This window comes from Mandrillus leucophaeus, unplaced genomic scaffold (genome assembly GCF_000951045.1).
Source record: "Mandrillus leucophaeus isolate KB7577 unplaced genomic scaffold, Mleu.le_1.0 Scaffold645, whole genome shotgun sequence".
NCBI lineage: Eukaryota > Metazoa > Chordata > Mammalia > Primates > Cercopithecidae > Mandrillus > Mandrillus leucophaeus.
The window spans coordinates 1,655,294-1,681,765 of record NW_012106975.1 but is presented as its reverse complement, the minus strand read 5'-3'; the positions used below and the strand labels follow the sequence as shown (position 1 = coordinate 1,681,765).

General features: G+C 36.2%; 1 protein-coding gene across 2 annotated transcripts in view; it reads left to right on the top strand.

The window, feature by feature from the left end:
• DISP1 (dispatched homolog 1 (Drosophila)) overlaps positions 1–26,472 on the top strand; it is a 206,324-nt gene that overhangs the window by 103,305 nt on the left and 76,547 nt on the right. Inside the window, exon 3 of one of the 2 annotated variants that reach the window (XM_012000999.1) lies at positions 18,344–18,484. The exons of the other annotated variant lie outside the window; for it this stretch is intronic. The gene's annotated coding sequence lies outside the window, so the exon portion shown is untranslated. The remainder of the gene's footprint in view (positions 1–18,343; positions 18,485–26,472) is intronic. 2 annotated transcript variants of the gene reach the window in all.

Here is a 26,472-nt window from a genome sequence, read left to right as displayed (position 1 = left end):
CACAGTTTAGTGACCAGAAACTGAAAAAGTGGTCTGCTGATTCTGTAATATCCCTAAGGCCATCCTTCTAAACTATTATTCAAGGATGAGGCTGGGCGCAGTGGCTCACGCCTGTAATACCAACTTATTGGGAGACCAAGGTGGGAGGATTGCTTGAGCTCAGGAGTTCAAGACCAGCCTGAGCAACATGACAAAACCCCGTCTCTATAAAAAAATACAAAAATTAGCAGATATGGTGGTACGTACCTGTAGTCCCAGCTACTCAGGAGGCTGAGGTGGAAGAATCACCTGAGCTGGAGAAGTCGAGGCTGCAGTGAGCCATGATCGCACTATGGCACTCCAGCCTGGGGGTCAGAGTAAGACCCTGTTTCCAAAAAACAAACAAAAAGGGATGAGGACAAAATTAAGACATTTAAAAATATGTAGCATAAGAGTATAAGAGTATTTACCATTTACATAACCTTTCTAAAAGAAATACTAAATGATGCACTCGGTAGGAAAAAATGTCCCAGAGGGAAGGTGTGGTGAGCTTAGAAAATAATAGTGAAATTGATTGAGATGTTAGAAGTGTAAGTAGTCATTTCTTGTATTTGAAAATGTGTGAACATGATTTGTTCAATTATAGCATTAATTAAACTACAAAAAATAAGCTCTTAAGATAATGCAAATGTCTAATATGTCCAATAGGACCTTGTTGTTAGGTAAGCAAAAGAGAGAATGACTTCTGAGTCAAAGCAGTCTAAACAGAGAAAAGGAAATTTAGGTATACCTTGAAGAAATATGTAAGATTTACCTTTGTCAATCTCATTGGAGACTGTGCAGTGAATAGGAGCAATGTGACCAAATCGCATTTAGGTAGTGATGTTTATGACTCATTTTGAGGGTAGTTTGGCCAGGGTTTATGGAAGAGAGTGATTGGGGAGGTTATTTTGAACCTTTTGGAGTAGGCACTGGGGTATCTGTATTGAGATAAATGAGATGGTATCCTTTTTAGCTGACTTTTTTCCTAGGCAAGCCCTAGTAATTTGTCTTCTCTAAATGAGCAACATATGTATCTTTAGGAAATTCATAGTAATTGTCTTCAGGGCTTTCTTTTTTTGGTAAAATGCCATATTCTCAAGTTGTGTTTTCTTTTTTTTTTTTTCCTTATGATTAGCTTAGATAATTTGAAAGGCTCTACCTCTTTGTGTTATATCAGCTTTGGTTAAAGCTGTTTTTCGCTTTGTTCCTTGGTTAATCCTTAGGCTGAATGAAGGCCAATTAGATATTAGTATAAAGTAAGTGATATCATAGCATCAGAGAGAATCTTCTGTGAACCAGAGCCTGTTGCTGCTTCCAATTTGTATTGTCTAGAGAACAAAGGGTATCTTTGCACCAAAGAGACTGGGAGAAGTTGGGATTTACCTTGCTTCAAGTATAAAACTGTAGAGCAAGGGTTAAGGAACTCTTAAAGGAGGGTGCCTTCTAGTACCCTTCTTTTCCCTCTTTTACAGATGGAAGAGATTTTTTTTTTTAACTTTTTTTTTCTTTTTGAATCAGAGGTTTTTTCTGCTCTTTTGTCCAGGCTGGATTGCAGTGGTGCAGTCATAGCTCATTGCAGCCTCAAACTCTCAGGAATTTCCTGGGATTGCTCAAACAATCCTCCTGCCTCAGCCTCCCAAATAGCTGAGCCTACAAGTGCATGCCACTACATCCAGGTAATTTTTTGTTTGTATGTGTACTTTTTTGTAGAGACAGGGTCTTGCTATGTTGCCAAGGCTGATTTCCAACTCGTGGCCCCAAGTGATCCTCCCGCCTCAGCCTCCCAGAGCACTAGAATTATTGGCATGAGCCACTATCCCTGGCCCATTTGTTTTTATATCAGACTGGTATTGTGCCAACATAGTAACAAGGTTTGAGGGAGGCACATCTCACACACCAGCATGAAAACCAAATCATCTTGCTTATGAACTACGAGTGGACTAGGAAGAGATTATTTTAATGAAGGAGTGAGATAGTGGGTGCCAACTTAAAGAATAGCAAGGAATTAAATAGGTGGTTGCAGCAGTCAGCACTCATGTGATCTTTGACCATGGGCTGGATGAAACTGACTCTTGTCTCTGGAATTCCCAGAAGTACCTTATTTTTCATAAGCTCTTACTAACGTGCTTTAACCAAGTTGCTATGTGTCCAGAATTGTAGTGAATCTTTTGAGGTAAAAAGAAAAAAAATAAGTTGGAACTTGAAGAATAATGTTTGCAAGAGGGCTTAATCATATCTTCATATCTCTGCAAGTCATCTGTAGGTTTGCATAGAGTAGCAATTTGCACCATTTATGTATTTTTCTCTCAATAAATTGTTTTAGAAGCCAGATTACTTTGCAGCATAAAGCACCTACTTTTTCTTCTGACTTCCCTGTTTCCAGTGTTGTATTTTGTCCTCTCCCCTCAGTTTCCTCCTTTTCCCTCAGATTGCCTTAGCTTCTGCTTTGCTTATGTTCTTCCCACTATTTGAAGTGTATGTCATACATTTATCACCTTGATACTACTTATGGCTGTTTTCCTTTTCCCACATTTGCTTTACAGTCTGCCTTCTGTTACTTCCTTTCTTCATTCTCTCCTCCTCTATTTCTGTTTGCCTTGGTTTCCGCATTTGTTGAAATCTTTTTCTTAAAGGGGTTTCTTAAAGGTTAATTATCGTGGCTTGACTCATGGATTAATCGAAGTGTTTCTTTTTAACTTTAGTTTATTGTCAGGCCTTATTAGCCAGCAGAAGAATAAAGCCAGTCATAGTATATTCTTAAGTTTGAGTAAATTTTTGTTGAACTTATTTGGTTATTTGAGGTTTCACTAAAGAATGTGAGCTAGAAAAATGACAGAGTGATAGGGGTGTGCTTTCATGTCTGAATATTGACCTGTGATGTAGTGGGAACAAGAATGAAGCATAGTTGCCATATGCAGTGATATGATCTTGGAATATGAGACAATTTGCATTCTCAACCTGCATGACTAGATATTTACAGCAGGAATGCTAAAATGAAAACAAAAACAAGAAATTTGTACTGGAAAAAACTTCTAATTAGACTTTAAAGTTTTGGAATACAGTAAAAAAAATAGTGACTGGAACTTAGTAAATTAGAAAGGTTTGTTTTGATGTGAGAAGTATGGCCAGTACCCCACCTTCTTGGTACTTGGTAGTTGCTTGTATTCTCTTTAAAGATGTACCTATACAATAGTTAAAAGTGAAATATAATATTAAGACCAAATTATTTTATAGAATATTAACAAATTAAGCAAATAAATTAGGTTTTATTTTTATAGATAAAACCATTCACTTTTATATATCAAAATGCTAGCTTGCACGTATCAGTATAGAGATGTTACTGTTAAATGATCTAGAATATGAACTTCCAAGTTAGAGTTTATTTGCAAAAGAAGTTGAATCATAAAATATCTAAATTACTTGAATTATATTTCCCTTGTAATCATTCTTCTATTTGCTTAGCAATAAGATATTATCTGTGATGGGCTTCCTTTATCTCTTTACTCTCTGCTTTTACTCCTTAACTTTTTGTCTTTAAAAAAAGTTGCAAAGTATTAGCACTAAACACTCAGTAAAGGAGTAGATAAGGCTGGGCACGGTGTCCCACACCTGTAATACCAGCACTTTGGGAGGCCAAGATGGGAGGATCTCTTGAGACTAGGAGTTTGAAATAAGCCTCAGTAACATAACAAGACTACATCTCTACAAAAAAAGAAAAAAAAAAAAAGGAGTAAATAGGAATCTCTAAGTATTATTTATCTTTGAAATAACTTTTATAAAATTTGAGATTCAAACTCCTTGTTTGATACACTCTAAATCCAAGTGGGGGTAACTTGTTTTATTTCCAAATTTGTACTTAAGTGTAGGAATAGTTCATCTTTTTCAAATACATTCTAAATAAAAAAAAATGGGTAGGGTCTGCTTATATAACTCATACTGTTTTATATATAGATATATAAAATATATCTATATATAAAATATATATCGGGTTTTTTTTGTTTTTTTTGTTTGTTTGTTTTTACCCAAGCTTACATAGGTTTTCTCTAATGCTAGGTGATCCGAAGGAAATCATTAAAATCTTTGAGTTGTTTGAAATTCCTTGCTTCTGTATTTGAAGTTAGTCTGGATCAAAGGGACCAGGATTTAAGTTTTTAAAGGAAACTTTTCAAAAATAAAAACTATTTTAGGGAGACTTATGTAAATACTCAGGTGAACTTTTCAAATATAGTACTTAAATCCAGAAATAAATGTGTATTACTATATACAAATTTAATTGCCTTCCAAAATATATTACACCAAAGGGATATTCATTTTATGCTTTGAAGTTGGGTTCAGAAAATTTTTTTTCGTGTGACCTGGTGATGTCTGTACGTTGTTATTAATTTGGATTTTAAGTTTTCTTTGGAACAGTTCAAGGAGCTTTGTCTTTAGAAACAAGATGATATGTTACCAGGACCTGACCTCCTTTTTCATTCTCACCTCCCTCTTTCTTTCACTCATCCTCTTGAAAAGGTTATAGTCATTTATCACTGTGAGAATAGGCATTGCAAATACTATTATGAATATGAGACCATTATCCTTCCTTCTCTCCTTCCATCCCCAGAGATATGGTGAGAGATCTTGTAAAACTTAGTTTTCGGCAATGTCAAAAGGTGTGAATAAGTTAACATCATAGGCCAGGTGCGGTGGCTCACACCTATAATCCCAGCAATTTGAGAGGCCAAGGCAGGAGGATCTCTTGAGCCCAAGAAGTTTGAGACCAGCCTGGGCACCACAGCATGACCTCATCTCTACTAAAAATTAAAATTAAAATAATTAGCCGGGGATGGTGGCCTGCACCTGTAGTCCCAGGTATTCAGAAAGCTGAGGCGGGAGAATTGGTTGAGCCCAGGAGTTTGAGGCTGCAGTGAGCCATGATTGTACCACTGCAGTCCAGCTTGGGTGACACAGCAAGACTCTGTCATTCATTCATTCATTAAAAAGGAAGGAAGGAAAGGGAAAAAAAGATCATAATAACAATGACTGAGCATTTTTCGTATGCTCCTGGCTTTCTAAAATCTGAGTTCAGCTGTGGTTGTCCTGGACACTGTCTCTGAGTAGCCGTTGTCAGTGTATCAGTATCAACAGTAACCATCATTGCAAGTACAATCAGAGATTGGGAAAAGCAATTGTTTCCAAAAGTTATGCTTCTTTGATCTAAATCAATGGTACATTTTAGCTTTATGCAAGATTAGGGATTATTTTAGAGATTTATGACAATTTCATTTTTTCCTGCATAGGGGATCTGAGCTTGATCCTTGATGCTGGATTTGACTAACTCCCTGTAAAGCCAGAAGGGTGTAGGTGTGTATTACCAAGGCCTTACACTTGGCAAACGAAGGAATGAATACTGCATTGCCTAATATCCCATAGGGATGGGAAGGAGGAGTGCATAACATTCCTTCAGTGTGATTGAGGGCTGTGTTGACTGTGTGAGTAAGACAATGTGACTTGAAGATCTTAAGTAGAGTCCATACTTAGATCATTAGAATTCTTGGTCATTGACCAAGATATCCAGGAAAGCAAATAGTGTTGGGTGATTAACCAGGGCAGATGCCTTAATTTAGGAATGCAACAAAGAACTTACTAGTTTTCATTTCTCCAGCTCCTCAACTTTTTCTTTCATCTTTCATTCTTTTGTAGTATAAGGCATTGTCGGTGACAGATCTTTGCAAGGTCTAACACTGAATATTACTAACAGCATGGTCATAAATGTCTCTTCTGTTTCTCTTTAAGGCACAGGTTATCTTGTTGCTAACATAACTCAGAACTCTGATACCATGACCTGCTACTAAATAAAATACTTTCCTGCTATCAGTGATTGTGTATGCTTACTTTTTGTTGTTGTTGATGCTTTGTAACCCAACTATTAGAATGCCCATCTCTTTTGGTGTTTCTTTGCAAATTCAGTGCCTGAACCAACACTTATAACCTATTTGTCATGGCAATTTTCATTATAAAATTAGGTAGTGAGTTGTTGTATAAAAATAGAAACGTTAGAATTCACTTTAAATGTTTACCCCCTTCATTTTTTGTCAAAAGTATAATGATCCTGGGTTGAGTACCTGGAACAGGTTAACCTGTGGATTTTTCTTCTCTAAAATATTTGAGGTTAAAGGTGCCTCTGATGACTGCTATGGGTTTTATCTAGCCCCAGTTACAGCATTCTGAGTCTTTTGGTTGTGCCCCAACATAGTAGCATACTTTATGGCACATATCTGGTCGCTTGATACGGGCATTGGGACAGCTGCCTTCTTGTGTTCACACTTCACAACACGAACTGGAGCATTTACTGATCCACACCCAGGAGGCTCATTCTGGCTAACAGCCCACGAAAGTCTACCATTTAGGGATGGTAATGGTCAGCTAGGACTTGCCTAGGCTTTCAGCATTGGAGTTTGCAATAAATGTGCGAAAGATGCCTTGGTCTTGAAGAGCCTGACTGTGGAGCATGCCGATCAGTTGTAATGAGTTTTGTTTCAGTGTCTTTGAAATGGCATTTGCTGAGCTTAGTGACATGCTGCCCTTCAATATGTTAGGATACCCTTTTGCCTTCTATGACTTAATTGTAGTTTCTAATGTATGTCATTTATAAATATATTCTTTCAGCCAGGCCTAAGTTTTGAGCATAACAACACATCTGTATTGATATATTTTCAAGGGTTTTTTAAGAGGCCTAAGTAAAATATTCTAGCATATTTCTCATACTCTTAAATTCTGATATAAATAAATATCCTTACTCCTGCCCATCTGTCATTACCTTATTTCTTATCTTTTCACAACCGTCTTGCAGAATTTTATTGTTGCAGGCTGAAAGAGTGAGGGTCGTGATCAACTCAGTATACCACTGGAGGCTATATGAGTAAACAGCAAACTGTTCTCATAAATGCAGAATATTGGCAAACTGACAAAACTGCGTCTGCCGCCCAGAAGGAATGCTGAGGGCAGCCATGCCCCAAGTGCAGTGTTTCTTGTGATTAGGCACATTTGAAGCCTGTTAGCAATAATGTGAACCTGTGATCAATCAAGCAGCTGACTAATTGTTATCTGCTCCTCCCTGTTCTTTCTACCCAGTAAGTATGAAGGGCTGTAGAAGCTCAGGGCTGTTGCATTTGCTCGCTAGAAGCAAGGAGCCCTCTTCTTCCCCAGACCTCTTCTTTAAAACAGTTTCTTTAAAGTTTTCATTTCTGCATTCATCCCCCTTCGTTCAGTCCAGTGGTAACCGTCGTAATTGTGGCAAACTGTGGCAAGTGGCACCCAAATAGGGGCGAACAGGGACAGATAGAGACTAGCAGAGACTTGCAGGGACAGAGAGGGACAGACAGGGACAGATAGGGTCCTATACGGACTTGAACGAGGAAGGCCTGCTGGAACAGAGAAAGTAAGACTGACCAGACAGATGAGAAACCCCATTACGAGTCTGCCGACAGCAATATAAGGTCAGTGCCCTAAAGAGGTACAGAGAACGGGAAGTTTTTGAATCAGGGTAACATGAGAAAGAATTTGACTATTTCGTTTCACTTTTCTGTTTGGAATTTGGTTCATGCTGTCCTTTTGTCATTATTTCAAAATTTGAGAGAATTTTTTGCCCCACCCACAGCACCTATCGAGGGTGGTGAACAGAAGAGAGAGGATGAAAATGGCCTTGTACCATCTTCTTTTGTGGCTACAGGAAGGCTGACTTTAACTTTGGCTTTTGAGAATGCAAATGTGGATTGTAAATGTACACTGGCACCTGTGAGATGTACAAAAAACTTGGGAGGTTTTCTCAGAGCTTGTCAAGATACGGGAACTGAGCTTCATTGCTCTACAATACTGGTTGAAGCAATGGCCAATTTGGTAGTTGATCTAAGGGGACTAAAGTGGAAAAATGTTGTAAGTGTAGAAAAATTGGATCTTTCAAAAAAGAATGCTGTCAGACCTCTGGGCAGAAGGGATCTTATACACGGTTCCCCTCTCAACAGAAAAAATGCCAGGACTTTGCCCTCATTGCAATAAGGGAAATCATTGTGCTAATCAATGCCATTCAAATTGTCATCAAAACGGCACCCCTCTGTCAGGAAATTAGAAGGGGGCCTGGACCCGGGCACCTCAAACAATGAGGACATTCCCCGTCCAGGCCACAATTCCGTTTCAGGGGTGGGCCTCCAGAGGCACATTGATTCCCTCTCCCCAGGAACACCTGGACGCGCAGGATTGGATGTCCCAGTCAGAGAACGGGTTACGTTAATTGGAGGAAACAAACCCACTAAGATTCCCACTGGTATTTGGGGACCTTTGCCAACAAGATACATGGGATTAATTTTGGGCAAAAGTCATCTTAACTTATAGGGCATTACTGTAGTCCCAGGAGTGTTGATTTTGATTGTGAAGGAGAAATTCAGGTAGTGGTAATGGCACAAGATCTTTGGGTTTTTGAACTGGGAAAATATATTGCTCAACTGTTGCTTATTCCCTGTAAATTGCACCCTTCTCCACAAAAGAAGAAATGAGGGAATCAGGGATTTGGAAGTACAACTACATGGGAAGTTTATCACAACCCATAGTATCTAGTAGACCCACTTGTGCAGTGCAGATTGAAGAAAAGAAGTTGTGTGGGCTTATGGATATGGGAGCAAGAGACTGGTCTCTCATGGTAATAGATCTTGAGGACTGATTTTTTTTCACTGTGCTGTTGCACAAGAAGAATAAGCCTTGATTTGTTTTCTCTGTGCCTTCTGTTAATCAGAAAGAGCCTGTCTCTTGTTATCAATGGAAAGTTTTACCCCGCGGTAATTAACCAAAGAGGCAGAAGCTGAGATACAGCTTGTGAAGCAGATGCTTCAGCAACGGCATGCCTCCTGGCTGCAGCCACAAAAGCCTTTGCTTTTGTTTCAGTTGATTTACTCATGTGGGGATGAGGGTATGCTTGTGTTTTTATAGGAAATGTACAAACTGTGTGGGTGCCCTCAAGATGTGTGCAACCATGGAACAGGAGACTGGAGGGACCCGTGGATCCCAACCACGGTCTTGGTTCCCCCAGTACGAGCCATCAGCCAGTTGAATCTGAATGTGAAGACTGAAGGAACCACCAACCAGCAATTAAGGGCTGCACAGCCTGCAATTGCCTTTCTCAATTAATTAAAAAACAAAGGGAGAGATGTTGCAGGCTGGAAGAGTGGGGATCATGATCAACTCAGTATACCACTGGAGGCTATGTGAGTAAACAGCAAACTGTTCTCATAAATGCAGAATGTTGGCGAACTGACAAACTGCATCTGCCGCCCAGAAGGAATGCTGAGGGCAGCCATGCCCCAAGTGCAGTGTTTCTTGTGATTACGCACATTTGAAGCCTGTTAGCAGTAATGTGAACCTGTGATCAATCAAGCAGCTGAGCAATCGTTACCTGCTCCTCCCTGCTCTGCCTACCCAGTAAATATGAAGGGCTGTAGAAGCTCAGGGCTGCTGGCTTTGCTCACTAGAAGCAAGGGGCCCTCTTCTTTAAAACAGTTTCTTTTGTTTTAAGTTTTCATTTCTGCATTCGTTAACTTCATTCAGTCCTGTGGTAACCATAGTAACTGTGGCAAACCACAGCACTTTATTTCATATAAACAAATTTCTGAAGCTAGATATAGCATGACATAATTTTGAACTGTTTGAACTTCTGAATAACTAATGCACGTGTTTTGAACATATAAAACAACTCCCTCTACATTAATGAAATAGCTAAACCTACTAACCCTACTAACCCTAATGTTTTCTACATTAGAGCTTGGGTAACTTAAAGTTCTTTCCTTGCCAAAAATATTACCAAATATTACAGAAAGTATAAATAAAATGGGATTTGAATTTTCATTTCCCTTTTTCCATACAACTTCATTTTATTTTTGGGAATGTGATGTGTCATTTTCTTAATGTTGCTATAATCTAAGTTATACTTAATCTAAGCCTTTAGCAATGATGACAGGTATTTGTATGCAGGTGATATTTATAGTCCTACAAAGTCTAACTTTTGGAAAATTAACTTGCATGTATTTTTATTTCATGACATACAGTAAATGTAACCTTCTCTATAAATATTTGATGTCTTACAGAAAATTTCAGTTTATTAGTTATAACCTCTCTTAATATATGCATACCACATTCATGTAGATTCATTTAGAGTTTGGTAACAAAATACAACTGAAACTGTTAAAGAGAATGTTCTGATTAGATCAGAGTCAAGACATAGGGGTCTTCATTCAAGGACTAGATCTCCTGCCAAGAGTTTCTATCATAAAAGTAAAATATTACATTTTGAAATACTGTATCACAAACCAAAAATATTTTGGAAACTCTCCAGAGCCCATGGATTTATTGTGCTTTGCTTTTAAATCATAGTGCAGCACAGATTATATTTTTAGATGATCTACAGTCTACTTATTTTGTTATGGCTGAAGTGATTTGGCTTGTTTTTGATATAAAACTATCAAATATGAGCCTTCTGTCCTCTAAAACATAACACTATACTTTGTGTGGGAGAAAAGGTCTTGTTAAAGACAAAATGTTCCCTTGAATTCCAGTATGAAATCTGTAATAAACTAACCTACTTTAGTTTTCACATTTAAAAAGTTTTCTTAATAGTAATTTTTTGGTTACATTAAGGAGGGTTGGAATTTTTGCCTATTTTTTAGGATTAGTCAGACTTTTTTCTTCACAGAAAAATGAAAAACTACATTTCTCTGAAATTTACTGATCTTTATGGTTTTTGCTTTAAAATATGTACCCCAGTTTCTGATCGCTATCAAAATTTTTGGTAGTATATAAATGAATATTAAGTAAATTTCATTCTAGATGACCAAAATGCTTTCTGTATTAGTGATAAAATGCATATGGTTTTCTAGTCTATAATCAAATGAAGGAAAGATCATAATGAATAAAAACTAAGATTTCCCAGATTCACTTGTTTCCAAGACACTTTATCACAGAAATCATACTTGCTATTATAAGATTAATTGGGCCAGGCACAGTGGCTCACGCCTATAATCCCAACACTTTCAGAGGCTGAGGGGGGCAGATCTCCTGAGCTCAGGAGTTCGAGACCACCCTGGCCAACATGGTGAAATACCCTGTCTCTACTAAAAATACAAAAATTAGCTGGGTGCAGAACATACCTGTAGTCCCATCTGCTCGGGAGGCTGAGGCACAAGAATCGCTTGAGCCCTGGAGGCAGAGGTTGCAGTGAGCCATGATCATGCCACTGCACTCCAGCTTGGGATAAAGAGTGAGACTCTATCTCAAAAAAAAAAAAAAAAAAAAAGTAATTGGCAATTAAGCTACAGACTTATAGTTATTGGCTGACTATAGGTGAAAACTCTTATTTTTTTTTTTCCTTGTTTAAAAATATTTCTGTCAATGCCATGGGAAAATTCTGCCTTCAAAAACAAAAACTAAAATTATAAAAACTACCCAAGAATATGCTTGCATGTTAGCTTCTGGAGCAACCTCTACTGAGAAAAGGGTGAAAAGCTAATTACTATCATTCCTTATTATTCAGTAGCAGTTTAGTATTCAGAATTTAAAAGCTGAGAATAGTGCAACATATTGTGAGGCCCATATAAATCAGCAGTACAATAGGATTTTGTATGCTGAATATTATTTTGCAGGCTACTTTTCAATACTGTATTCTGCTTAATAAAGGATATATGTAATAACAAGTTATGTCATTTATTCAATAAATATTTGTCGAGTATAAATATTTGACCTAGTACATGGTACAATATACTTTATATCCCTTCTTAAGGGGTATAAAAATGAATATAATAGAACCTGTGCCTTTACATATAGATTAAGAGGGTAAAAGAGATATATAAATGACCACGATAAAAAAAAAAAAAGACACGTGCTAAGTACCATAAGAGATCTCAGGTCATGTATATAACTTGGAATAGAAAGAGAGAATTTCTGGCTTAGGTAATCAGAGAAGGTTTCATGTTATTTGCTGTGTGTTATGAAGAATGGATGGGATTATGGAAGTTGGAAATGTGAACAAAGGCCATTGCTGGTAGAAAGACTAGCACAAGCACTGAGGGTGTGAGGGTGTGTGTGAAGGCTTGTTTGGAGTAAAGCAAATTCTGTTTGGCAAGGGCAGTGAGTGAGAGGGGAAAGGGCCCAGATAATGGAGAATCTTGTGTGCCAGCTAAGATATTTAAATTAATGGGGGAGCCATGAGTGTTTTTTTGACTGAAGAGCAGCTTAATCAGATCCATTTCTTATATGATCTATCTAGAAGCTCTATGTTGCTTAGATAAGGAAGAAAAGGTAGGAGACCATAGATATGGTCACATCTATTAGGCTGTTGTAGCAATTCAAGGGAAATTTAATCTAAGAAAGTGGCAGAGGAAATGGAAAGGATGGTATATGTGGCAATGGCTGGGACTTGGGAATGAATGAACAAGGGTATACAGGGTGTAAAGGTCAAAGATGACTCCTTCCCTAGCTCAGGATGCGGCACAGATCTGGTGTTCAATAAATAAATATTTAAGTGACAATTTTGGGCTTAAATGACTGAAAGGATGGACAGAAATAGGAAAATCAAGAAGCTGTTTGAGGATGATAAGATCATTTGTATTTTAAATTGAGTTTGAGCTGCTGGCAGGATATATACATTGAAATGTCCTTAGAGAGTAGAAGCTGCAGAAATGGAACTTATTCTAGAAATTGGGTGTGACAATATAGGCAGGAAACATAAAGAAGAAAGTTCAAAGGACAAGACCACTGGATATTGCTCAGGATTTAGAATAACAGAATTAAGAGGATCTACCAAGAAAACGGAATAGAGGTTAAAGAGATAGAGAATGTTAGGATAATAGAAACTGAGTAAAGAGAAAAGAATATTTACCAACAAAGTTGGTAAATGAAGAAATGTAAAGAAAATGAATATTGAGAAAGGACCACTGGGTTTCATTTTTGAAGAAACAGTTTTATTAGATGGTAGGTAAGATTGTAGGAAGTGAGGGAACGAGATGGGGTGAGGCTTGAGTATTGTCTGGCAAAGGAAAGGAAAAGGTAGGTGAGTAGCCTGAGGATTAGCAGGCCAAGGGAAGGAATTTTTCAGGCTAGGGGAAAACTAAACATTTTTTATGAGTAATTAAATAACAATTTGACAAAGACGGGAAAATGAAGATGGACTTGGGGAGGCAGAGTGAGACACAGTAAAGAAACATGGTGATCAAGATCTAGAGCACCTGTGTCCAGTAAGCCTGTCTGTAGTGATGAAAATCTTCTCTCTTTGCACTGCCCAATTCAGAAGCCGTGAACTGCATATGACTGCTGAGCACCTGAAATGTGGTGCCTTGTGCAGCTGGAACACTGAGATTTTAAAATTTCATTTAATATGAATTCATTTAAAATTAAGTCACCACATGTGGCTTGTGGCTACCTTATTGGGGAGCAAACATACAGTGTATAAATACAGTAATTAATAGCAGGAAAGAGACTTGGACACTGAGGGATAAGGGACAAGTTCCAGAAAAAGTTTGAAGCACAGGTGGTAGTGTTTAAAGGAACTCATAGTCAAATAGTTTCATTCTTTCCCATAAAATAGGTGGCATCGTTTGCTGAGAAGGTTAAGGTAGGGAGCATGGGAAAGATTTTCGGCCATCCTTGTGGAGATTTCCAGTGGAGAATCTATGATAGATGAATCACAGACGCATTGTAAGCCCTCCGGAGTGGAGAGTGTGCATTTGTTTTAGGTCTCTGCTTCCTTGTTGGTGACTTTTTTCAGTAACATTTCTAAACGTAAGAGAGAAAGGAGAAAAAGAAGGGCAGGGAGAGCAAGTTTAGTGGAGCTCTTTGAAAGGCTGGAATGCTGGTGAAGTAAATAAATGCTGACGATGAGCCCTTAACTAAGCACAAAGCAAGTAAAAATAGGAAAGGACATGGATAAAGACTCTAGAGCCACGAGGTCATCATAAGGGTGAAGATGTCAGACTATGGAAGACGAGCAAGGCCATAAAATTTTCTGTTGTAAAAATGGTAGATTTTAGAGGTAGAATTTTCAACAGGAAATGAGATAAGAAAGAAATGTTCGTCGTTGGGTAAGAGGACTATATAAGACAGATGTATATATTTCCAAATTGTTGGGGAGGAATTTCAGCATCCCTTGATTTTTTTTTCCCCTCCAGTTTGCTTGCAATATGGTCTTTGCTCCAGACTTGCTAACTGAACTTTGAATGCGTGGTCTTTTCTTCAATAATCCAGATTTGAGTAGTAAAGTTGGGATTTATCTTATCTATTTGCAGTGATATCCAAATTCATAAAAACTGAATTCAGAGCCAGCAGGGACCTATGAGATCATCTCATCTAATGTTTGGATTTTGTAGATAAGGAGACTGTAATCTCTTGATTCAGTGATTAGTTCAAGGTTACATAGCCAGTGAGTGATAGAGCTGAGACTAACTTCAAGTCTTCAGTGATTCCCTGCACTGGGCTATGACTTGGGCAGCATAATGCTCTGGTCTGAAGTTTTCAGTGGGTATGGAACTGTTTGTACTCTGGAAACATCAAAATACAATATAGAATATTATCTTCAGAACTTTTGTATAATTAGTTTTTCTGAACCTATACTTCCAAATTACTAAAATATTAATCTGACCATACTGAAAGAAAAATCTTGCTGAAGCAGTATCTACAATATACCACAGTTTACTTATTCATAACTGTTTGACACTTAATGCTAAGAAAAAAGATAAACAGACAAGACTTTTAAATGTTAATAAAGGTAACAGAATCCGGAATTGCATTTTTGACTAGGTGCAGCTGGGAAAGAGTTTGTTAATCAGCAGCTGTTTTATCACTTTTTTAAAAGTACCAAGTGTTGTGTGTCTCCTGCCGGCTCTGGTCTCTTTTTCCCTCCCCCATGCCCTTGTCTTCCTAATAATGAAGAAAGATACCTAAATAGTAGGATCTAAGACAAAAAGAATACTGTTTTCAGAAAATATTAGAACATTGTAAGGTCACTAGTACTTTTCTTTTCACTTTGAATAATATATTGAGGAACATATTGAAGTAATTGGGAATAATATTTATTTATAAAATAATTGTGTCCCATGTGACAATACCAAAAGTGTACTTTAACTTGTCTATTTTTACATGGACCCCAAATGTTTAAATGAAGTGATTAGACATACAAATCTGTAATTTTGATTAAAATGTAAATAAGAATTTACAAGTTCTGAGTTAGAGAATACAGGTCTTTGGTTTTTGTGACACTTTATTTAATTTAAGGGATTTCTTTATAGGATCAACAACTCTAGAACCTTTGTTTGCATTTCTTGAAAGGAAAAGCACAGTGAAATAGGATTAGCTGCTTTAATAAAGTGAACCAAAATACTGTTCAGATGATCAAAGAGTGTTAAAATACCTTCATTTTTATTTTAATTCTTTAATTCCTTTTTGTCATGGGAATTTTTGGTATTATAACATTTGGCATACATATGACATGAAATCAGCATACCCTAAGATTTTAGGGACTGACTCCTTTAATATGTTTCCTCAAGTAAATATTTCACTCTTCCTTTTCCCTGTCCTCTTCCTCCCAAGATTGGCTCTGTTTTAGGTGAATTAGGAGATACAGGGATGAAAGTTACCTTTCCTACCCTCTAGGAGCTCAGACATACAATGGTTCTCAAAATGTGGGTCCCAGAACAGCAGCAGCAGCAGCATCCTGAGGACTTACTAGAAAAGCAAATTCTCAAGCCCTAGCCCAGACCTTCAGAATCAGAATTTTGGGGGATGGGACTCAGGAATCTGTTTTCAGCAGCCCTCCAGGGAATCCTCCTGCACACTCAAGTTAGGAACCACTGGTCTAACGACCGGAACTTTATACCTTCCTTATTTTTAAAATTGAGATAGAAGTCACATACCAAAAAATTCACTATTTTAAAGTAGACATTTCAGTGGTTTTTAGTGTTTTCACAAGACTGTGCAAACATCACCATTATCTAATTCTATAACATTTTCACCATCCAAAAATAAACTCCATACCTATTTGCAGTCACTCCACCCCTGTCTCCACCCCTCAGCGCCCAACAACCACTAACCTACATTTTGTCTCTATGAATTTGCCTCTGCTGGATATTTCATATAAATGGAATCATAAAATATGTGGCCTTTTGTTTCTTTCACTTAACACAGTGTTTTCAAGGTTCATCGTGTTGTAGCATGTATCAGTGCTTCATTATTTTTATGGCTGAATAATATTCTATTGGATAGATGTACACATGTTGTTTATCCACTCATCACTTAATGGATATTTAGGTTGTTTCTACTTTTGGCAGTTATGAATAAGGCACTATGAACATTCATGTACAGGTTTTCGTATGAACATATTTTCTCTTGGGTATATACAGGCAGTTCTCATTATTTGTGGTAGTTTTGTTCATAAAGTCACTGCAAACACTGAATTAGTGAATACTGAATTACTGGTTCTCGGAGAAATACAGGATTAGGTTCTTGTAAGATTCTGGTCACATTTTCATCGATTGATCAATATATAACCTTGTTTTATGTGTGTTTCTTTTTAAAGACATCTTATATTTATTGCTGATTCATTAACATTGAGTGCATGCCTAACAGCGCCATAACTCATGCCTGAACAAAGCGGCTTACCTAACCAGGTATATTTTCTGTAGGTGACAAGGCCTGTCACAGCCTTCTTGCGCTTAGAAAGAGTAGGCAGCACTTCAGCATTACACTTGGGGGCTATTTGAAACAGTGAAATCACCAAAAAAAGCACAAAATATGAAAAACGTGGCACGAAATCAACCGGAAAAGGGAGACTTGTTTACAGTATGAGAGCCAAACACGAGAGGGTAGTCTTGTTTGGGTGACTCACATTTTTTACCACTCTGCCAATTCACATGTCTGAATGACTGTGAAAGCACCATGAGGATTATTTGGGGGTTACAAATAATTTATAGTGAATAATCATATTTGCAAATATAGAATCCACAAATAATGAGGATCAACTGTACTGGGAGTGGAATTGCTGGGTCATATGGTGGTTCTATGTTTAATATTTTGAGGAATTACCAAGCTATTTTTTTTTTTTGCAGAAGCTAAAGCATGTTATCTAATAAGATACCACTTATAAGTGGTTTTGATTTGTATTTCCCTAAATCACTAATGACGTTGAACATCTTTTCATGTGCATATTGGCCATTTGTATTTCTTCTTTAGAGATGTGTCTATTCAAACACTTTACCTCTTTTAAATTGGATTATTTGTCTTTTTATTGTTGAGTTGTAAGAGCTTTTAAATATATATTCTGAATACTAGACTCTTAGATATATGACTTGCAAATATTTTCTCCCATTCTCTGTTTTCATTTTCTTGATCATGTCTTTTGATCTTCAAAAGTTTATCTTGATGAAGTCCAATTTTATCTATTTTTTCTTTGATTGCTTATGCTTTTGAAATTTTTGAAACTGCTATCCTCATATAGTTACTCAGTACATCCTGCTAAAAGAATTGCATACACATTTTTATTACCGAAGTCATGAAGAGTTAGATTTCACGGTTTCAATAAATTACAACTTACTTGCTAAGGGATGTCATTTGTAAATTTAAACCATTTGTTTGTAGTATTTAAGAGATTTTTATGTTGTGGTTGTGGGATTTTAAATACTGGCATCATGAGGGCCAACATTTATAAAAAGCAGTGTCACAGTTACTTAACAAACTGCTGTTTTTGTTTGGAAAATGGAAGAAAAATACTTAAAACTGGCTCTAACATTTTAAAAGAAGATTCGCCTCTTTTTAAAACCATGAACTTTCTGTCCTAAAAGTAGGGTCTCAAGCCATTTTGTGAAAGAACACAGGAATCCCTGGAACTTGGAAATAAATGCAGATTGGTGTTTGTTTATGTTATTTTAAATGTAGTAGCACTGTGTGTTAGAAAACTGAATCTGTAACACTTAAGTCAGGCTAAGCAAGCAAATAATATCAGCTAACATGGCTTTAATCTACTAAGTAACTTAAAATCCAAAAGATCAAAGGAAGTTATAACTAAAAACAGTCCTTCATGCAATTTCCCTGTGGAAGCAGGAAAAGGCTAGAAATTACATGTCACCTTCATATCCTGGCTTGCTGACCTTGTGCTCAGATCAAGCCCCTCTGTATGCCAGCTGTTACCATTATTAAGACCTTGCCCCAAGGGGTTAAGTAGGAGAAAAACTCTCCTGTCCTATTGGAGAGCAAACACTGAAAGTTCCAGCCCCTAACATGCCTAATTCAAAGCAATCTGCATGTGCTTGTCATTCAGTCTGTCCTGCCGCTCTGTGGAGCTGCTCCTGCCAACTCATTGCTTTCTGCTGTGCTGTGATCCTGCAGTCAGTTGCCGCTGTTGCTACTGCAATCATTTGCACCAAACTGAGCCAGAGAAGTTCCCTCTTTTAACATAAAGGTAATACATTTACTCTTGCTGTGTGAATATGTGTGTGAGAAATGCGTGTGAATTTGTTATTTTAGGAGAATTTATTTAAAAACTGAACTTCGTTTCTAGGAGTGTATTTAGAATTCCAGCTGACTGGTTTTTTTTTTCCCAGTGTAAACTTTGAACGGCATTTGGCATTTTAACACATTAAAATCTTGTGAAGTTTATTTAAATTGTAGTCTAACACCGTAAGGTAAGGCCAGCCATTTCATAAGTTTATTAAAATATCATGTCTTTGTGAAGTTGGAAGGAGACCTAAGCTTTAAAGAAGTTTGTTTTATACTTTGAGATTCTTATTTAACTACTATCTAAATCAGAAAATTTTGAAAATATGTGCTTGCCATTACTAGATGATAGAAAAATAAAAGTAGCGTTGTAGGAATCACAGTCACTTTTGTGAATTAAATGTTATAATAAAATAGAAAATTGTTAGCATCTTCCCTCCTGCAAAGAGAGTAGTTTGGTGAAGATACCCTCTGGTGAACTAAACTTCAACAGCAAGTAATTCTTATCAGAGTTCATTTCAGATACACAGCTTGGTAAAGGCCTTCAAGCTATGTTTTAGTTGTTTAAATGTTTCATGCATTATATGGTAACTACAATAGTGACTACATTATGATTAGATTTACTATTTAAAGTACAAGTCAAAATATATTTGCTATATTGACTTTTGCTTAAAATGAGAATGGATAATTTATTTGCAACTGGTAGAAAAATTCATATTAGTTTAACGTGAAATATGTTTATGTTTGGTGTAAAATATACGTTAAAAATTAAACAGAAATTTAGTGAAAACAGTATTTCTTGCACATCACTGATCATAAATGACTTTATTCAATGATAATCCAAGAAATAGAGAACATACTTTACAATTTGCTAAAAAATTTTACTAATAGGTATTCTTGTGGAACGAAAAAGAATGAAACGTGTCCTTTTTACCCACAAAAGGTTATTTTAGATCATACTATTTATAATTAAGAAAACTACAGTTCCCTTTGATGGCTGGGAAATCACTAAACTATGTAAATAAGCTCTAAATTTATGAGTGTTTCACTTGCAGGTAGTGGGTTTTCTACTTCCCGTGGTTTTAATATCTGGCGACACATTTCTACTTTCTAAAATGTTAAAACTCTTTTTGCATTATTTCATGTTTTTTTTAGTCTTGCATCTCCAATAGATTATCTTAGATTGCTTTTATTGCCAACATATCAAATATTGGGATATTTTATTGATTTTACTTTATTTGGAACTTTTTGTTTTAGTATTAAAAAGATATTTTTATGTATCTTCTATGCATCATATAGCTCACATCTTAGACCTCAATTTTAGAATTGTTATCATGAACTATTTGCATTGTTTATGAAAAAATGTGTAATGTTTTCAGTGTCTGAAATGATTGACCTACAAAGTAGTTTAGAAAATACATGTTTACTTTAATTCAGTCTGGGAAATACGTATTATAAAGTGGATTAATCCAAAATTTAAATCTAATCTCACTTGCTTTGCAGTTTATATTGAACCGGTTGAGCCTTTTAGGGAAATCTGCTTTTCAGTGTTTGCTATGCATCACGTCTTTACCTTCTGTTCTAACTGCTTTGAGTTCTGGGGCTGGATCTGAGCATTCTTGCTGTATGATTCTTGTAATTCAGTGTGGATGATGGACAGCCTTGACATACAGATGATATGAACATTTTCTATTTTTGAAAAAAATGCAATTCCTGATTACATTCTAACACAAGAAGCAAAACCGAGTTGTTTAGGATCAAGACATATGAGCTCCTTAGTCTATCAGCCTTTTGGAAAAAATATAAGACAGAGCAACTAAAATAAATTAGAAAAGCTAGACTCGGAGAAGATGGTGGCTTTTTGTTCTCTCCTTCTTGATTTCTATTCTCTTATTTTAATCACTATTAAACAGGCTTATGTATTACAGGCTCATATTTAGATTCCAAGAAAACTGTATAAGGAACCTAGTAAGTGCTTACCAAAATGATTGCTACGTAAGGACATTTAACTGAAAAATATGATTTAATTACCTTTGTAAGCAAACAAGAATCCCACACAATAGTAAATGTAATTTCAGTTCATCTAATATATACAAGAAAGCAAACAGCAGAACTCATGAGCATTTATAGTAATAATTTAAGGAATAGAGAAAGATTTATAAAAGTTGCACCCAGGCTCTTATTAAGAGTTAATTTACTGATTCAATTCAAGTAAGAATAAAGTCTTTATAAATTTGATGTTTTTCTAAGCTTGAAGCAAATCTCAGAGTTTTCTTTAATTGTGTTTTATACAAATACCTTGAGTGATGTTTCCCAAGTTGCTCAGTAGACTAAAGGATACTCATAAGACATTATTTGCTGGACTCTGCAGGGAAGAACCCATTTGGGGAGCTGCTCTAGGAAATTTGATTTGCTGCTTCTCAAACTTCACAAAACAGCAGGGAGTGGGGTATTAGATACTAAACATTTGTGGGAAAAGTTTAGATTATTCTAAGTGTGGTATTAAAAAACAACACACTACCATCTAAATCAAACAACTTTTAAGTGCTTTATGGTGATTGATCTCAGTTTTTGGCTTTATGAAGGACATTTTAAAAATTCTCTCACATTCTTTTGCCTAACAATGTGTGGGAGTAAAATTTTCTTACTTTGATTTACCTCAGTGATGTTTTTTTCCCCCTTTGGGCTGCTAAGTTTTGAGGTTTTGAGATGTGTGAAGTATTAAACATGCATGGTATCTTTTAGACATGCTTGTGATGTGTTCAACAACATTTGTTAAGCTCAGTAATAGGATCCTGTTTCTACTGGGGAAGAGCTATAGTGATACAGATAGATTGCTCAGTTGTAAAGCTGCCCATTTTGTGATTTTAGTTGAGACAAAATAGTTTCAAATGAAATCTCATGGCCTAAAGACACACCTATCACATCTTAAGGATCCTGTTTATTAACAAACCATCTTGTAATTCTTATTTGGTGGGTATGTGAGGCTAAATAACAGTCCTGGTATCTGCAGACTGTCTAACCCTAGAATTGGAAAGTTTAAGATGCTTAAAATGCCACCAGAAATCTTTTTTTTTTTTTTTTCCTGGCATGGAACTTTAGGGAACATACTCTTTTATTAGAGGATCTTGAGCCTTCATTTTAGAGACTGATCGGACATTGAGGACATACTTTTTCTTGAGTGTTAAATAAACTCATTAGTCAAATTAGCTACTTCCCAGATTTTCTTCAAAAGATTAATAAATAATAAAGGCTTTATGGCAACTTGCTTCACATTTCCACAACATCGGTCCACCTAAAGTCTGCACTGTTGTCTCGCTTGAGCTAGTATCTTATTAAGGCTTTCTCCTTGCTGCACCCTTGTCCCCACCCTTCCAGCTTAAGAAGTACTGCAGATGAAATCTCTTTTCATTGTAACAAGAGCAATCAAAAAAAGTAAAAATAGTATAAACTTAGAGTGCCAGGTCCAACTGTTTTCTAATATGCAACAATATTCTGCATTTCAAGCAGTATTTTCGGAATGTTGAATATTTTGAGTGGCAGTTGCTTGCTCTTATAAGTTGATCAGCATTAATTATATAAAGTATAAATCAGTGGCTCTCAGCTCTGACTGCATGTTAAAATCACCCAGGATGCTTTAAAAAATGCTAATGGCCACACTTCGCTACAATATGAATTAAATCAGAACCTCAATCTCTGGGGCCAGGACCCTTTTATCATAATTTTTTTAATATTACTGCAGTGATTCTAATGTGCAGCCAGGGATGAGACTGCTGTGATAGACTTGTAATTTTGTGAATATTCATATTTAATGCATACCTTAAGACTTGTAGCAGAGCCTAGTTAAATGTTTTGGCTAGTTTTAGGGTTAGATAACTGCTTATATAGGAGAACTTTGTAGAATTATTTTAAAGTGACCATTGTTTGACATCCCTGATTATAGAAAGTTTCTCTAGTTTTATTTTGTATATTTTTGGTTATACAGTTTCACATAATTCTCCAAACTTAGGGTTCAAAAGAAATCAGTGCAGCTTAATGGAATTTAAACTCATCTGAAATAGAAGTGCAAAGCTATAAGAAGTCTCCCCTACCTCTTTCTTTCCAGCATTGATGCTTATGGGCACAGTACTTACAACTGAGTGTGGAGAGAAGTGGTGAATATTACATGGAATGATAATTTTTGTGGATGAACCTGGAAAAGAGATCTCTGAAAAGTGCTTTAATAATTGCAATATTGTGAGAGTGCTCTTGAAATATGTATTTAGGAAGATAAGTGTTTATGCTAAATGGAGAATATCACTGATATCATTTATCTGAGATTGAAAGAGGTAAACTTCATTTTATACCCACATTTCTGTTCCCACATTGACCAAAGGTACATTGGATGTAAAACAAAATGACAAAAATGAAATTGATGTTTCTACAACCCTGAAATTTCTATCACTCGCCCCTATATATGAAAATTTCTGCTTTTACAACCTAACTCATTTCTAGCAGTAATACTGCTTTCCAAATGTAGGGCTTTCAGATTTGTTATGGCAGATACACTGCAATATCAGTAAGGTTATTTTACTTTCATATTTTTTGTTGTAACTCTAGGGGGAAACTTTATCTGGAAACTTTAATTTTTCTTCTGTATCATTAAGCGGTTTGTAAATACCATGAATATTGAAACAAAACATTTACAGTTTATCCATATATCTTAGTGCCTCTATCAATATATATCATGTATGTAATTATATTCATAGAGGTTATCTAAAACCGTTAGGTGTATTTCATTTTCAAAGGTGGTGCTTATCATCAGAAGTTGAAACTACCCATAAATTGAATATTAAGAACAGTATGTTCTCATTGTAAAAGAATGCTAACCTTCATTTTCATATTTCCTGGAACTCAGTTTGCTTTCTCCTAGTGTGGCAGAAAGCTAACTAATACCTAGTAGGCTCTTATGAAATATATATTTAGTGGTATAGATCTTCAAATATATAATGTTGTTTCTTTGGGAAAATGGCTTTCAACTTATTGCAGTTTATGCTTAAGGGGAATACTAGAATTAACACCTTATTTTTGTATAGTCCTTTGCAATATACAAAATGTTTTTGAGTGATTTGGTGAAGCTATTTATAATTATTCTCATGAAGGACAGTTTAACAGTAGAAAGTTTACAAACTTAAAGGAAAATAAGAAAATGTAATTTGTCTCAGAAGGGAAAAAGATTATATTTCTTCATTTAAGGCCATCCTTTCTAGTTCCTTACAAGTGTCTGTTTCTTTCATTAAAGATAGATTTTGCCGTAACGTCACAATTACATTATTCTTAAATAGTCAGTATACTACATAACAACAAAGATCAATCCATTGCCTTGCTTTTTAAAGTTTGCATAATATGATATATGGATGGATAACACCTTTCCTTAATTTAGTGAAATATGTCTCTGACACTCTTGATTGCTGAATTGTACCTTTTAAAACAATCTTGGGAAATATCGAATTCATAGGCTACTTTTCATGTGGACCTTCAGACAGAATTTTACATCAGTAGCCTCTTGTGGTCCTATAAAAGCTAGTTGGACTTGGCATTGCTCTAGAGGCATCTTGAGGTAGTGGAAAAGCCTTACCTTTAGAGTCATACTGGTCTGAGATTGAATCATGTGATTTGGATTAGTTACTTTAATATTTTTGATTCTCAGTTTTCTCTGTAATGGGTTTAATAATAAATTCATAGGGGTATTGTGAAAAAAGTGACTTGACATAGTGAGATGATTTTTAAAAATCTTAATAGCCCTTTGAAGGGAAAAGTATTCCTAGAGACAAAACTTGCCTGATTTGGCTTCTACATAGCCCCTCTACAGAAATGCTTACAGTTCTTTATCGATTTCTGTTGGCATTTAGAGCAGCTACTTATTTCTCTGGCCATAACACTAAATGTTAATAGGCCAACATGACCAGTAATCAGAAATTAGTCCATCGTTTTAGGATAAGCATGAAGCAATTGTAGAGGAACCATTTCATATTAAAACAGGTTTGGTAAATAATGGATACAGGTATCACCAGACTGCCTTTATACCTGATGTAAAGAAAGACTTAAGGTCTTTTTATATATCCATCTTTTAATATCTAGTGCCACTTGAGAGGGAAAAATGTGTGTCTCAGTTAACTAGGCAGGTGCTTCAGTCCGTGTATATGAGTTGCACTAAAGAGATCAAAATCCTAACAGCTGTTGTTTGCATGCACGAAAAACAGTTTGGGAGTCATGATACAAGCCATGATTAAACCTGATTATCGATTAGAACCTCTGTTGTTAAATTTGTTACATTTCTCTGCCTTAAATAGAAAAATGGGCCTTTATTTCTGTCAGTTGTTAACATTCCCTACTTATTTTTGTTCGTTCTGATTTAATTGTGCGTATCTTGCCATACCTGAGGTATAATTCTCTTGTAGTCTCCTCACCTAGTTTGTGGTTTTCTCTTACTATGCAAAATATATTCCAGGTATCAGCAGTATGGACATGTTGTTGGAGAGTTGTTGCCCTACCCCTGATGTACTGTATCAAATCTTTATTCTAACTACATCTCTAGGTGATCCTCATATTTGGAAGCCCTGGTTTGGTGTTTTGTATTTATGTAATGGAACTGCTATAGGGAGCATGACTCTTCTGAAAAAGATGGTTGGCTACATCCAGTCTTGGTACTTATTCTTAAGTTTGGTATTAGGAATCTGGTGAAGCAAAGAGTTATTCTAAAATACATCATGTGAGTGTACAGAATACAGTTTATCAGAAAGCTCTCAAAACCTTGGCATTATGCTTCCTAGCTTCACCGTTTATCATCAGTGTGTGACTTTGAGCACCTTACTTAGAATCTCTGTGTTGTTTTCTCTTGCAAAATGGAGTGGTAATGCCTGCCCCCCACCCCCGTTTTTCCAGAGGACTATTAGGAGGATCAACTCAAGTGAGATCATTTATGAGAAAGTGCTTTGGAAATAGCAAAGAGGTGTACAATTGTAACAGTTGATGGGGATGAAAATGGTGTTCCTTCAGGCTATATGATCCCTGTGTTTGTTAAGGATAGTGATGGCTTTGCTAAGTGGTTACTGTGGTAATTGGAACAGGTCTGTGTATTCTCTTCAACAGTACATTTAGATTTTACCTTGGCAGTTTTCTGGCCACACTAGCAGTTCTGACCGCCAATTCCAAGTAGCTGCTATGAGGTTTTCTTAACGCTATTTGTATTCTGGGAGCCATCTAGTTTGATTGCATCCTTTGTACAAATTGTGTGTCATTAACATATTTTGGTGTATGATGCAGTCATGTGCCACATAAGGACATTTTGGTCAGTGATAGACCACATATACCATGTTGGTCCCATGTTATAATGGAGATGAAAAACTCCTATGGCCTAGCCATGGTAACACTGGAGTGCAGCACATTACCTTTTTATGTTTAGATATGTTTATCATCATTTTTTACTATTTATGTTTAGATCTGTGTAGTAGACAAATCCCTGCATTACAGTTGTCTACAGTATTTAGTACAGTTACATGCTGTATAGGTTTGTAGCCTAGAAGCAATAGACCACGCCGTATAGCCTAACAGTGGCTACAGCATCTAGGTTTATGGAAGTCCACTGTGATGACCACACAATGGTGAAATCACCTGATGACGCATGTCTCAGGACATGTCCCCATCCTTAGGTGATATATGATTGTCTGTTGACAAATGAAATTATCATAATCCTGACAGCATTTTCAATGCGATGCAACTTTTTGCCTGAAGCATTATTATTTCCATTTATTATATATTTGTATATTTCCTAAGTTCCAAACAAGAGTCGATGTCATTATTTTGAACCATCTAATCACATGAACTCTGACACTTTTCTCTTTACATTTCAGTATGATTGAAATGTCTCTCTCTCTATGTATACACATATATAGATATATAGATACACGTATA